The following is a 12111-nucleotide window of genomic DNA, read 5'->3' as shown; positions in this document are numbered from 1 at the left end:
AAGGAGCAAATAGGTAAACATGCAAGTATTTTTAGCTCTACTAAGCTAATTGAATTACAGAAGAAAGGTGAAGAGTTAAAACGGTTATGTCAAAAAGCATATACAGAGAAAGGAAGTGAATACATTCCTGTGTGTTATTACTTAATAATTGATGTCTTAATGAGGAAATGGAGACCATCACACATTCAAGCAGATGAGAAACAGGCAGAGATTCATCAAATTGTTTTGCCAGTAGGGTATAGAAAGGAGATGCTGCAAGTGGCACATGAGCTAACACTTGGAGGTCATTTTGGTGTGAGGAAGATACAAAGACATTTTTATGGCCTGGACTACACAAAGACGTGGTTGAATTTTGCCAGACATGTCATACATGTCAGCTAATCAGAAAACCACAGGCATTAATAAAATCTGCACCCTTAATACCTATCCCAGCATTTGAGGAACCTTTCACAAGAGTCTTGTTTGATTGTGAACAAAAAGTAGGAATAAGTAATTATTAACAATAATGGATGTGTTGCCTAGATTCCCAGAGGCAATCACATCACAACTAAAAGGGTTGTAGAAGAATTACTTAAATTTTTTTACAAGAATCAGACTGCCAATAGAGATCCAGTCAGATCAAGGATCAAACTTCACATCCAATCTATTCAAGGAGGTTATGAGTAACTTGGGAATAAAATAGTTCAAATCTACTGCGTACCATCCAGAATCACAGGGAGCCCTCGAAAGGTGGTATCAAACACTAAAGACCATGTTGAGGGGTTATAGACAGGATTATCCAGATGATTGGGATAAGGGAGTTCCATTTGTACTTTTTGCAACCAGCGATGCACTGAATGAATCAACCAAATTCAGTCCACTTGAATTTATTTTTCGGCCTAAAGTAAGAGGACCATCAAAATTGATTAAGGAGAAATTAATAAAACAAAATTCAGACACCACCCATTTGGGCTATGTGTCAAATTTTACAGAGCGATTAAATAGAGCTGGAGAGTTGGCTAGACAGCATATAAAAGTATCACAGCATACAATGAAACAGGAAGTGGATAAGAAATCACAAGTTCACAATCTTGCAATTGGGGATAAGGTATTGGTGTTACTTCCAGTGACAGATGAGCCTTTAACAGCAAGGTTTAGTGGACTGTATCAAATTGAGAGGAAATTGAGTGAGGTGAATGACTTGATAAGGACTCCAGACAGGAAGAAATCTCACAGAGTGTGTCATGTGAATCTGCTCAAAAAGTATTTTGATAGGGAAGGAAAGCAAGAGGAGAAGGTGGAAATGATTACGGCACAGAAGGAAGAATCAAGTTCAGAGGATTCTGAATTGGAGATTCCCCAAATCAAATTGGATAATGAGGAAGTTGTCAAAAGTTGTGATAAATTATTGACTTACCTTCCACAAGAACATTGAAATGACCTGAAAGAGTTATTACTATCACATGGGGAGATATGTGGAAATACACTGGGAAATATTGACCTAATTGTGTATGATGTAGGAGATGCTGCACTGATTAACCAACCTCCTTATAGCCGTAACCCTCTAAGTTGGCACAGGTTCAGAAGTAGATAGAGCGCATGCTCCAAGATGGCATAATCAAAGTAAGTTACAGTGACCGGAGTTCACCCTAGTCACGGTGCCAAAGACAGCTGGTACCCAACTATTGCAAAATCAACGCCGTTACAAAGACTGATGCATATCCAGTTCTACAGTTGGAGGATTATGTTGATAAGGTGGGACTAGCAACTTACATTTCTAAGTTGGTCTTCCTCAGAGGCTACTGGCAAATACCTCTATCAGAGACAACAAAAGGCAATTTTGGTTTTCGTAATGCCAAATGGACTTTATCAGTTCAAAGTCATGTCATTTGATATGAAAAATGCTCCAGCCACATTTCAGAGACTGACTAATAAAGGCATTGGTGTGTTACTCAATTGTGTGATGTACATTGATGACATGACGATTTTTAGTCACACATGGAAGGAACATTTACAGCATTTATCAGACTTGTTTGATCAACTTCGGAAGGCAGGTTTGGTGGGAAACCAAGGTAAAAACGAGTTTGCCAAAACCCAAGTCACCTTCCTGGGCCATGTTATTGGACATGGACAAACAGCCCCACGGGATACGAAAACGAAAGTAATTGACGAAAAAAGCAGTACTGCAGTTCCTGCAATTGAGTGGCCATTTAACAGCCAAAAAAACTGCCCCAGTATTAGCCACACCCGATTAAGCCTTTCAAGGTGGCTATAGATGCCCATGATGTGGGTGTCGGTGCACTGCTCCTGCAGGAGGATAATGGGGGATTGAAAGATCCATCAAGTATTTTTCCAGGAAGTTGAATGTTCACCAACAGAAATATTCAATGGTCGAGAAAGAGGCTTTAAGCTTGGTGTTGGCATTATAACATTTCAGTCTTTATATTCCCAGCAATGCATCTGAGACAATTGCATACACTGATCACAACCCATTGACATTTGTGGAAAAATTTAAGGACAAAAATGCCAGACTGTTTAGATGGAGATTGTTGTTGCAGCCATTTAATTTGATAATTGTGCATGTAGCAGGGTCACGAAAACATGATTGCCGATGCATTATTGAGACTCGAATGAGATATTGGGGTGCTCAGTGGCATGTGCTGTGGCCTGAATTTGAATGTGATTTTGGATGTTAGTATAGTGTACATGTATGTTTAGACTACTAATCAGGTTTTTTTAGATTAGATTACCTACAGTGTGGAAACAGGCCCTTCGGCCCAACAAGTCCATAGTGACCCTCCGAAGAGTAACCCCCCCAGACCCGTTTCCCTCTGACTAATGCATCAAACACTATGGGCAATTTAACATGGCCAATTCACCTGCCCTGCGCATCTTTGGACTGTGGGAGGGAACCGGAGCACCCGGAGGAAACCCACACAGACACGGGGAGAATGTGCAAACTCCACACAGACAGTCACCCGAGGCTGGAATCGAACCTGGGATCCTGATGCTATGAGGCAACAGTGCTAACCACTGAGCCTCCGTGCCGTCCCAGGAAGGTTTAAAAATGAAGCCATCTATTGGTATTGATGGTCCACTTTTTTTAAAGGGGGAGGTGTCACAAAACTAGTCCCTTTTTTACTAAAAGCTGTTCCTTGGCTCATGGATACTCTGTCCCTGATTTTTTTCAGAAGTTCAATAAACGGGACTGGGTTCCAATCGGTTTGGTTTGGCACAGAGATGAAAAGGATTTGGGGGGCCTTTTGTTTATATGTAAACAGATGAGACTTCAGGCCAAAGTGGTAATGTTTCAAAAGTGACCTGTATAATGAAAGGGGAGTGGTCAGCTCTCTGATTGAGCAGTTTAGTTCAGTAATAAACTGGTTGGGAGTTTAACAAGGAGCTGTGTGGAAACTCTCTCTCTCTTTTCTGCCCTTCAACTTCAACCTGTAAGCATGTGTTCCATTTATACTGGTCTTTAAAGGGAGTTTGCTTATTGGGACTGTTGTGTATAGTCGGAACAGCATATTAAGTCTAGTTGGATAAGTTGAGTTCTGTAGGGGTTCTTTATTCTGTTTCTGATGTTTCTTTATGTGATTTTGTGTATAAATGTATATCTGTTTTAAAATCTAGTAGTCAACCTAGCTAACTTAATCCCAGTAATTTTCACTGTACACTTATCGAAACAAACTGCAAAGTTATGGCCCCGGCTGCCTGCTTAAGAATGTTTTGACTGATCTGGCTTAGTCCATAACAATGTATTTTTTTGTTAACCTTCTGTACAACATCACAGCATTTTGTTTGATTGTCATGTAGTTTGTTTCAATTTGTGAAGTCTTCTATGGTGTGTTTTTAACTCGGAGAGTATCTTGAGGGACACCCACATATACATCAGGTGCATCAGTGAAACAAAGGCCAATGCTCTCATTCACTGCCATCCTCTGGGGGGATTATAACCTCAGGAAAGGAGGAACTGAAGCTAAATGGTTGGATTTTGGGTATCAGATGAGAGTGGTGAAGGGCTGAGAGAAGTCAATCAAGATAGTTTAGCCATTCTAAATCTCAGTAATAGATGAATGCTCCTCTCAAATGAAGCTTTTCACCACCTAAGTGTAGCCCCATGTCATCTTGTGTAATTTCATACTGATGCTCTAATCTGAAAAGTGAACTGGAAGTTTTTGGTGCCAAGAACATGGCTTATTTGTTTGTGTTTCAAATTCCAGTTAGTTTTTATTATTATTGATTATTAATTCACTGCTACTTTCTCTTTGCATCCCAGTTTGCTCCCTTTATGCGCGGGATAACCACACCCTTAAATTTCCATTCCTTAACGTTATTTTCCATCCTCATCTTTCTGTTCACATTTTCTATGAAACCCTTTTATTGTTAAGTCCCCTTTCCATTTCATACTCCCTTTCAAGTCAGGATCGCTGGAATGGCCTGTGTTGTGGAAAGATCACCTGATATTCTGAGAGAATTACCAGGAGACACAGAAAATCCTTCATGAAGTTAAAGTTTTATTTGCAAACAAAAGCTGTGGAAGTCAGAAAATGTCTTCCCTGTCTGCCCACATGTTGTTGGGGCCCCTTCTGTTTATATCTTTCTAGGTCCCATGCTTATCTGGTGTCACAAGCATAACCAATCACACTAGCTTGCTTTGTCCTTTTCAACTAATCATCTTCTGCCATACTAGTTTGCTATTTACACTTAAAATATCACAGTACACCACCATCTGTCTTTAGCATTAGCTCATCTATCATGTGATTTTACGAGCCGAACATAATGTGCTACTACTATCTTCAGCATGAGCTCATCTATTGCTCATCTGTCACTTGATCCTATGTGTGCATTGCTCCATTAAGTTATCTATATAACTGCCAAAGTACCTGATGTGGGCAACTTCATAGGCCCACAGGAAACAGTATCACGTTTGACTGAGACTTCTCATGAGCTGGTTGAACCAATCAGGCTTAATTCTCTGGCACTGTATGTGTTGGCACAAATAAATGTCTTGGTTCTGAAGGAGTCAAGGAGTATAAGAAGTTTGCACTTACTGCAACTTGGGGGAAGGAGCCACGCACACACCTCATATATAGTCACATTTGTAAACATGGATATCTTCCATTTTGCTTCAGGTTGTTCCCACGATCATAATTCCAGTGCACTGGAATACTCATGGAATGCTAATAAACTTAAAGTCAAGAATGCTGATGCTTGTAAGGTTCTGAGAACATAATTGCAAAACTTTAAAGTGCCAATGGAAAAATGATTTATTGCTTGCAGCCCAATTACAATTCCCTCCCTGCCTTTCTAAATTTCCAGACAGGCTTAAAAGGATCTACCCTATAGTTTTGGTGTTCAGCCTCCTTCGCCTTAATAACTGGCTATTTTCAATTTTGTAACTGAATCAAAAGCAATCAATTCAGTTCAAATATTATCTTCCTCTGATAATATAAATCCCTGTATTAAAATTCAGTTCAGTTCACACACAAGCCATTGTCCATTTTGAACCTTGTTTGACCTGATCAATTCATACTGCACAGCGGGGTAGTAAGCATATTTACAAGTTTTACCCTGTCACATTTTGCAGCTGACCCAAATAAGTTTGACACAAATCTCTTTAATTTTTCTGTTAATCCATGTAGAAAAAAACATGTCCTTGCTAAATTAGATGTCAAAAATATATTGATACTATAAAGAAGATGAAAACTGGCTCTGCCTCAGACTAGTTAATTGGGCATGCAGCAGGCTCACATCACCAGTCTTCTGCCTAATGAAATTTGTCATCAGAAAAATCACCCTCTGCATGCAGTGCAGGTGTAGATGTAGTTCATTTATTTATTGACCTTCAATTAGTAAAGACAATACTGTTAAAAAAAACACAGCAATCCCTAGGAAGGGTCCTTAGGAAGATCATTTTAAAATGGATTTCCACAAGATAATCTTGAAACTGTAAAAGCAAAAAGTGGTAAGCATTATATACAATGGATATGCATATATAGTATATAAGGTAGAAGTGTATTTATCTATCGTTTCACAAACACATATATCCCATTGGTTCCCATCACTTTCTTCAACTTCCTTGAAGAATGTGACTCTGGTGTTCTTCTCCCTCCTTATTTCAAGCTTAATATAAATAATTTACAGCAATGAGCTAGAGTTTCCTAGGAGTGACAATCTCATGCAGATTAGCACATGACCATTCTTTGTCACAAAAGAAAGGAGCTCCAGATATTTGAGAGGAGATTTAGCTCAGGGCTCCTTCAGAGATGCTGAGCTATTCTACCATTCTGACAGCACTTTCAAATCATAGGATCATATTGTGCAGAAGACCTTCCTTGGCCCATCAATTTAAAATCGCAGAACTGATAGTGGAAGACAAATTACTCCCACCACAACCTTTTCACAGCAGTCAGCTGATGTACTCTGAAATTAAAATGTTCCGACAGCCACTTTGTGGAATGTAAGTATGTAAGTATGATGTTAGGGTACTTGGCTACAAGATAAGTAGGGGGCCAGGTGAGTAGACTGTTAGGGTACCAGTTAACTCAGGTGCAAACTGGGAAGGAGTAGGGTGCCATAGTGTAAAGTGGCAACGTAATTGATTGCAGGTCCAAAACCTGCAATAGCTGATCTGAGTGTCTGTGTACAGAGATTGGTGTGCCAATGCTATTTGTAATAGTGACTCCTGGATCCAGACATTGCTGCTGTGCATGCATGCTGAGGAAAGAAAAAACAACAGGAACATTCATCAGAAGTACACACTTTCTCCTTTATCTTAGGCCCTACCCTCTTTTGCCCTACCTCTCCCTTTTAAAGGAATATACCTGAACTACCTCTCCTTTGAAGGGAATTCATTGCTCCCTTCAAGTTCCTCTCAGCAACCTTTACTTGTCATGTATTTTGCCCAGTTCCAGTCTTTTCCAATTGAAATCAACTCTCCCATAGTTAATTATTATTTTTTTGGATTGTCTTTAGCCCATAGTAATCCTAAACGTTATGATCAATAATCACTCTCCCTGAACTGATTCCGACTGACACTTTCTTCACTGAACCATGTCATTTTCAAGAACTGGGTTCAGTAGTGCCTCCATTCTTTTTGGATTGGACATGTCCTGCTATAGAAATTTTTTCTAAATACAATCTAGGAGGCATTCCTTTTCGCTGTTCTTTACCCGATCACTATCTCAATCTCTACTCGTGTGGCTATACTAGATATTGGTTAGGCCACTTTTGGAATATTGTGTACAATTCTGGTCTCCTTCCTATTGGAAAGACATTGTGAAACTTGAAAGGGTTCAGAAAAGATTAACAAGAATTTTGCCAGGGTTGGAATAGGGAGAGGCTCAATAAGCTGGGGCTGTTTTCCCTGGAGCGTCAGAGGCTGAGGGGTGACCTTACAGAGGTTTATAAAATGATGAAGGACAATGGATAGGGTAAATAGGTGAGATACTTTCCCTCGGACGGGGGAGTTCAGAACTAGAGGGCATTAGTTTAGGGGAAAGATATAAAAGAGATTTAAGGGGCAACGTTTTCACGCAGAGAGTGGTGTGTAGATGGAATGAGCTGCCAGAGGAATGGTGGAGGCTGGTACAATTGCAACATTTAAAAGACATCTGGAAGGTTTTAGAGGGATATGGGCTGGGTGCTGGCAGGTGGGACTAGATTGGGTTGGGATATCTGGTCGGCATGGACAATTTGGACCGAAGGGTCTGTTTCCACACTGTACATCTCTATGGCTCTATGACTCTATAACTGAAGTCCTCCATTATAAATATGTTTGCAGCTTGCTGTAGATTTCTTCCTTTATATCCTTCCCATTAGTTGGTTGTCGATGGGCTACATCGAGCAATATAATTGCACTCTTTTATTCCTTAGTTATAGCCAAATCGATTCTGTCCTTGAATGCTCTGGGACATCCCTTTCCTGTAGCACTACAATGTTTCCTTTGACCAATGTTGCCAACCCTCCTTTCTTTATCCTTCCCTATCTTTCCTGAATACCTTGTAACCAGGAATATTATTCCATGTCTTTCAACATGATTCAACATTTTTTCTATCAAAAGGAATGTCCATCTCTGAAATCCACAAGCACCCATCCCAGCCTTGCCCTACAATGGCAATTTCTCCTTATAACAGGATCATCGGCACGGTGGCACAGTGGTTAGCACTGCTGCCTCACAGCGCCAGGGACCCGGGTTCAATTCCCGCCTCAGGCGACTGACTGTGTGGAGTTTGCACATTCTCCCCGTGTCTGCGTGGGTTTCCTCCGGGTGCTCCGGTTTCCTCCCACAGTCCAAAGATGTGCAGGTCAGGTGAATTGGCCATGCTAAATTGCCCACAGTGTTAGGTAAGGGGTTAACGTAGGGGTATGGGTGGGTTGCGCTTCGGCGGGGCGGTGTGGACTTGTTGGGCCGAAGGGCCTGTTTCCACACTGTAATGTAATGTAATCTGATCTAATCTCTAAGTCCCTGTGAGCAACACCGCAGAAAACTGACCACTGAGCTTTGCAATGTTTTCAAACATGACAGATCTTTATTGTTATTTTTAAGTTATGATGTATGGCTTAGAGAATTGAGAATGACAAACCTGATATACAGCATTTAAATGTTCCTATATGTTGCTACTTTTTATTTTTGCAGTCAACTGTAAGCTTCTGAGCTTTACAAATAACATGTTTTCAATTTTTCCAAAAGATGCTTCCAATTCTATAAATAGCCATATTGAAATGAAATAAATGTAAATTACTTCTTAGGTGACGGAAAATAATTTCAATAGGTTGTCAGGAAATTAAAATTACAAACACAGCAGATTCAAAATTCATGGCTTGCAGATAGCTAAAATGTGCCATTTTATTTATCCACATGACGAAAAGGAGTTTAGAGTAAGGGTTATACTTCAGGAAATTAATGCTGTTGACTGCAGATTTGCATCCCTAATTTATGATTAAACCATACACATACATAGACAAAAAAGGTAAGATCTAAAGTAATATTAGAGATACCATCTTATTTGCAGCCTTGGGCTAGTTTCATAATGAGAAATTATTATTTGATCAAACAGTCAAAACTAACTGTGACCAACATAACAACATGCAACTTTGATTACTTTTTTCAAAACAAATGTAATATTTGATTGGCCTCGTATATAGCAGGAGGGAATGTGACCATGGCTTCTGGGAAAAAGACTTTTCAATGCTTCTAATACAGAGCATAAGTGAAGCAATATGACCTCAAAACATAATAATGCCTGAATATATGCATGGGAATCGTGATGCACAATTTATGCATACCTATTGCTTCTGCTCCACGCAGCACACAAACTTGATGTTGCCTGCTCATTTGAGTATTTTTTTTTGCAAGGAAGACAACATTACAGCTACTGAGTGACTATGTGAGTGAGTGAGAGAGTGAATGAGAGGCAAGCACACAATACTATCAGGCAGCTCTTTTTAAAGTCAGCCTGCACCTGTTAAACGGGAAGTGCATTGTGGTTGGAGTAGAACCTGAGGAGATGGGAGATTTCAACATGCAGGCAGATTGGGAGAATCAGGATGGTACTGGACCCCAAGAAAGGGAGTTTGTGGAGTGCCTCCGAGATGGATTCTTAGAACAGCTGGTGCAACCAGGGAGAAGGCAATTCTGGATCTGGTGTTGTGCAATGAACCGGATTTGATCAGGGACCTCGAAGTGAAGGAGCCATTAGGAGGTAGTGACCACAATACAATAAGCTTTAATCTGCAATTTGAAAGGGAGAGGGTACAATCGGAAGTGACAATATTTCAGTTGAATAAAGGGAACTATGGAGCTATGAGGGAGGAGCTGGCCAAAGTTTAATGGTGCAATACCCTGGCAGGGATGACAGTGGAACAACAATGGCAGGTATTTCTGGGTATAATGCAGAAGATGCAGGATCAGTTCATTCCAAAAAGGAAGAAAGATCCTAAGAGGAGGCAGGGGTGGCCATGGCTGACGAGGGTAGTTAAGAAACATATAAACTCAAAAGAGAAAAAGTATAACATAGCAAAGATGAGTGGGAAAATGGAGGACTGGGAAGCTTTTAAAGAACAACAGAGGATAACTAAGAAGGAAATACGCAGAGAAAAAAATGAGGGACCAAGGTAAACTGGCCAAAAATATAAAGGAGAATAGTAAAAGCTTTTTTAGGTATGTGAGAGGGAAAAAAAATGGTTAAGACTAAAATTGGGCTCTTGAAGACAGAAACGGGTGAATATATTACGGGGAACAAAGAAATGGCAGAAGAGTTGAATTGGTACTTCAGATCTGTGTTCACTGGGGAAGGCATAAGCAATCTCCCAGAGGTAATAGTGGCTAAAGGACCTGAACTGATGGGAATTTATATTTGCCAGGAAATGGTGTTGGAGAGACTGTTCGGTCTGAAGGTTGATAAGTCCCCAGGACCTGATGGTCTACATCCCAGGGTACTGAAGGAGGTGGCTCAAGAAATCGTGGATGCATTGGTGATCATTTTCCAATGTTCTATAGATTCAGGATCAGTTCCTGCGGATTGGAGGGTGGCTAATGTTGTCCCACTTTTTAAGAAAGGAGGGAGAGAGAAAGCAGGGAATTATAGACCAGTTAGTCTGACCTCAGTGGTGGGAAAGATGCTGGAGTCAATTATAAAGGACGAAATTACGACACATCTGGAAGCAGTAACAGGATAGGTCAGTCAGCATGGATTTATGAAGGGGAAATCATGCTTGACTAATCTTCTGGAATTTTTTTGTGGATGTAACTCTGAAGATGGACAAGGGAGATCCAGTGGATGTCGTCTACCTGGAGGTTAGTGAGCAAAAATAGGGTGCATGGTATTGGGGACAAAATACTGAATTGGATTGACATTAGTTGGCTGACAGGAAACAAAGAATAGTGATAAACGGCTGCCTTTCGGAATGGCAGGCAGTGACGAGTGGTGTGCCGCAGGGATCAGTGCTGGGACTGCAGCTTTTTACAATATACATTAATGATATAGATCATGGTATTAAAAGTAATATTAGCAATTTTGCTGATGATACAAAGCTGGGTGGCAGGGTGAAATGTGAGGAGGATGATAGGAGATTACAGGGTGACCTGGACAGGCTAGGTGAGTGGACGGATGCATGGCAGATGCAGTTTAATGTGGATAAATGTGTGGTTATCCACTTTGGTGGCAAGAACAGGAAGGCAGATTACTACCTAAATGGAATCAAGTTAGGTAAAGGGCCAGTACAACGAGATCTAGGTGTTCTTGTACATCAGTCAATGAAAGCAAGCATGCAGGTACGGCAGGCAGTGAAGAAAGCTAATAGCATGCTGGCCTTCATAACAAGAGGAATTGAGTATAGAAGCAAAGAGGTTCTTTTGCAGCTGTACAGGGCTCTGGTGAGACCGCACCTGGAATATCGTGTGCAGTTTTGGTCTCCAAATTTGAGGAAAGACATTCTGACTATTGAGGGAGTGCAGCGTAGGTTCGCAAGGTCAATTCCTGGAATGGCAGGACTATCTTATGCTGAAAGACTAGAGCAACTGGACTTGTATACGTTTGAGTTTAGAAGGCTGAGAGGGGATCTGATTGAGACGTATAAGATTATTAAAGGGTTGGACACTCTGGAGGCAGGAAGCATGTTTCCGCTGATGGGTGAGTCCCGAACCAGAGGGCACAGTTTAAAAATAAGGGGTAGGCCATTTAGAACAGATTTGAGGAGAAACTTCTTCACCCAGAGAGTGGTGAGTGTGTGGAATGCTCTGCCCCAGAGGGCAGTGGAGGCCAAGTCTCTGGATACTTTCAAGAAAGAGTTGGATAGAGCTCTTCAAGATAGTGGAATCAAGGGTTATGGGGATAAGGCAGGAACAGGATACTGATTGAGGATGATCAGCCATGATCATAATGAATGGTGGTGCTGGCTCGAAGGGCAGAATGGCCTACTCCTGCACCTATTGTCTATTGTCTATTATTCCATAGCAAAACATGAGCTAGAAGAATGTATAATGCTGGAACGCCATGGCAGAGATGATTTGCAAAGTGTTCTATCCTTGCACTGTATGTCTTGGTAACATATATACTGCCTCTACCAGCACTGTTAACAATTTGATTCAGTGAAAAGGAGAACTATTATCCAGGAGGCCCACCAGAT

The 12111-nt window shown here is 40.9% G+C and overlaps 1 long non-coding RNA gene across 2 annotated transcripts in view; it reads left to right on the top strand.

The window, feature by feature from the left end:
- Nucleotides 1-3389: 3389 nt before the first annotated feature.
- Nucleotides 3390-12111, top strand: part of LOC122556919 (uncharacterized) — a 244429-nt gene continuing 235707 nt past the window's right edge. The window contains exon 1 of one of the 2 annotated variants that reach the window (XR_015759752.1): nucleotides 3390-3428. This is a non-coding gene — a long non-coding RNA (uncharacterized LOC122556919). The remainder of the gene's footprint in view (nucleotides 3429-12111) is intronic. The other variant, XR_015759753.1, reaches the window with a different exon arrangement.

Source organism: Chiloscyllium plagiosum, unplaced genomic scaffold (genome assembly GCF_037043375.1).
Source record: "Chiloscyllium plagiosum isolate Xiang-an unplaced genomic scaffold, Cpla_swu_hap1 HiC_scaffold_16, whole genome shotgun sequence".
Lineage (NCBI taxonomy): Eukaryota > Metazoa > Chordata > Chondrichthyes > Orectolobiformes > Hemiscylliidae > Chiloscyllium > Chiloscyllium plagiosum.
Note: the sequence above shows the minus strand (reverse complement) of the source record. Positions and strands in the feature narration are given on the sequence as shown.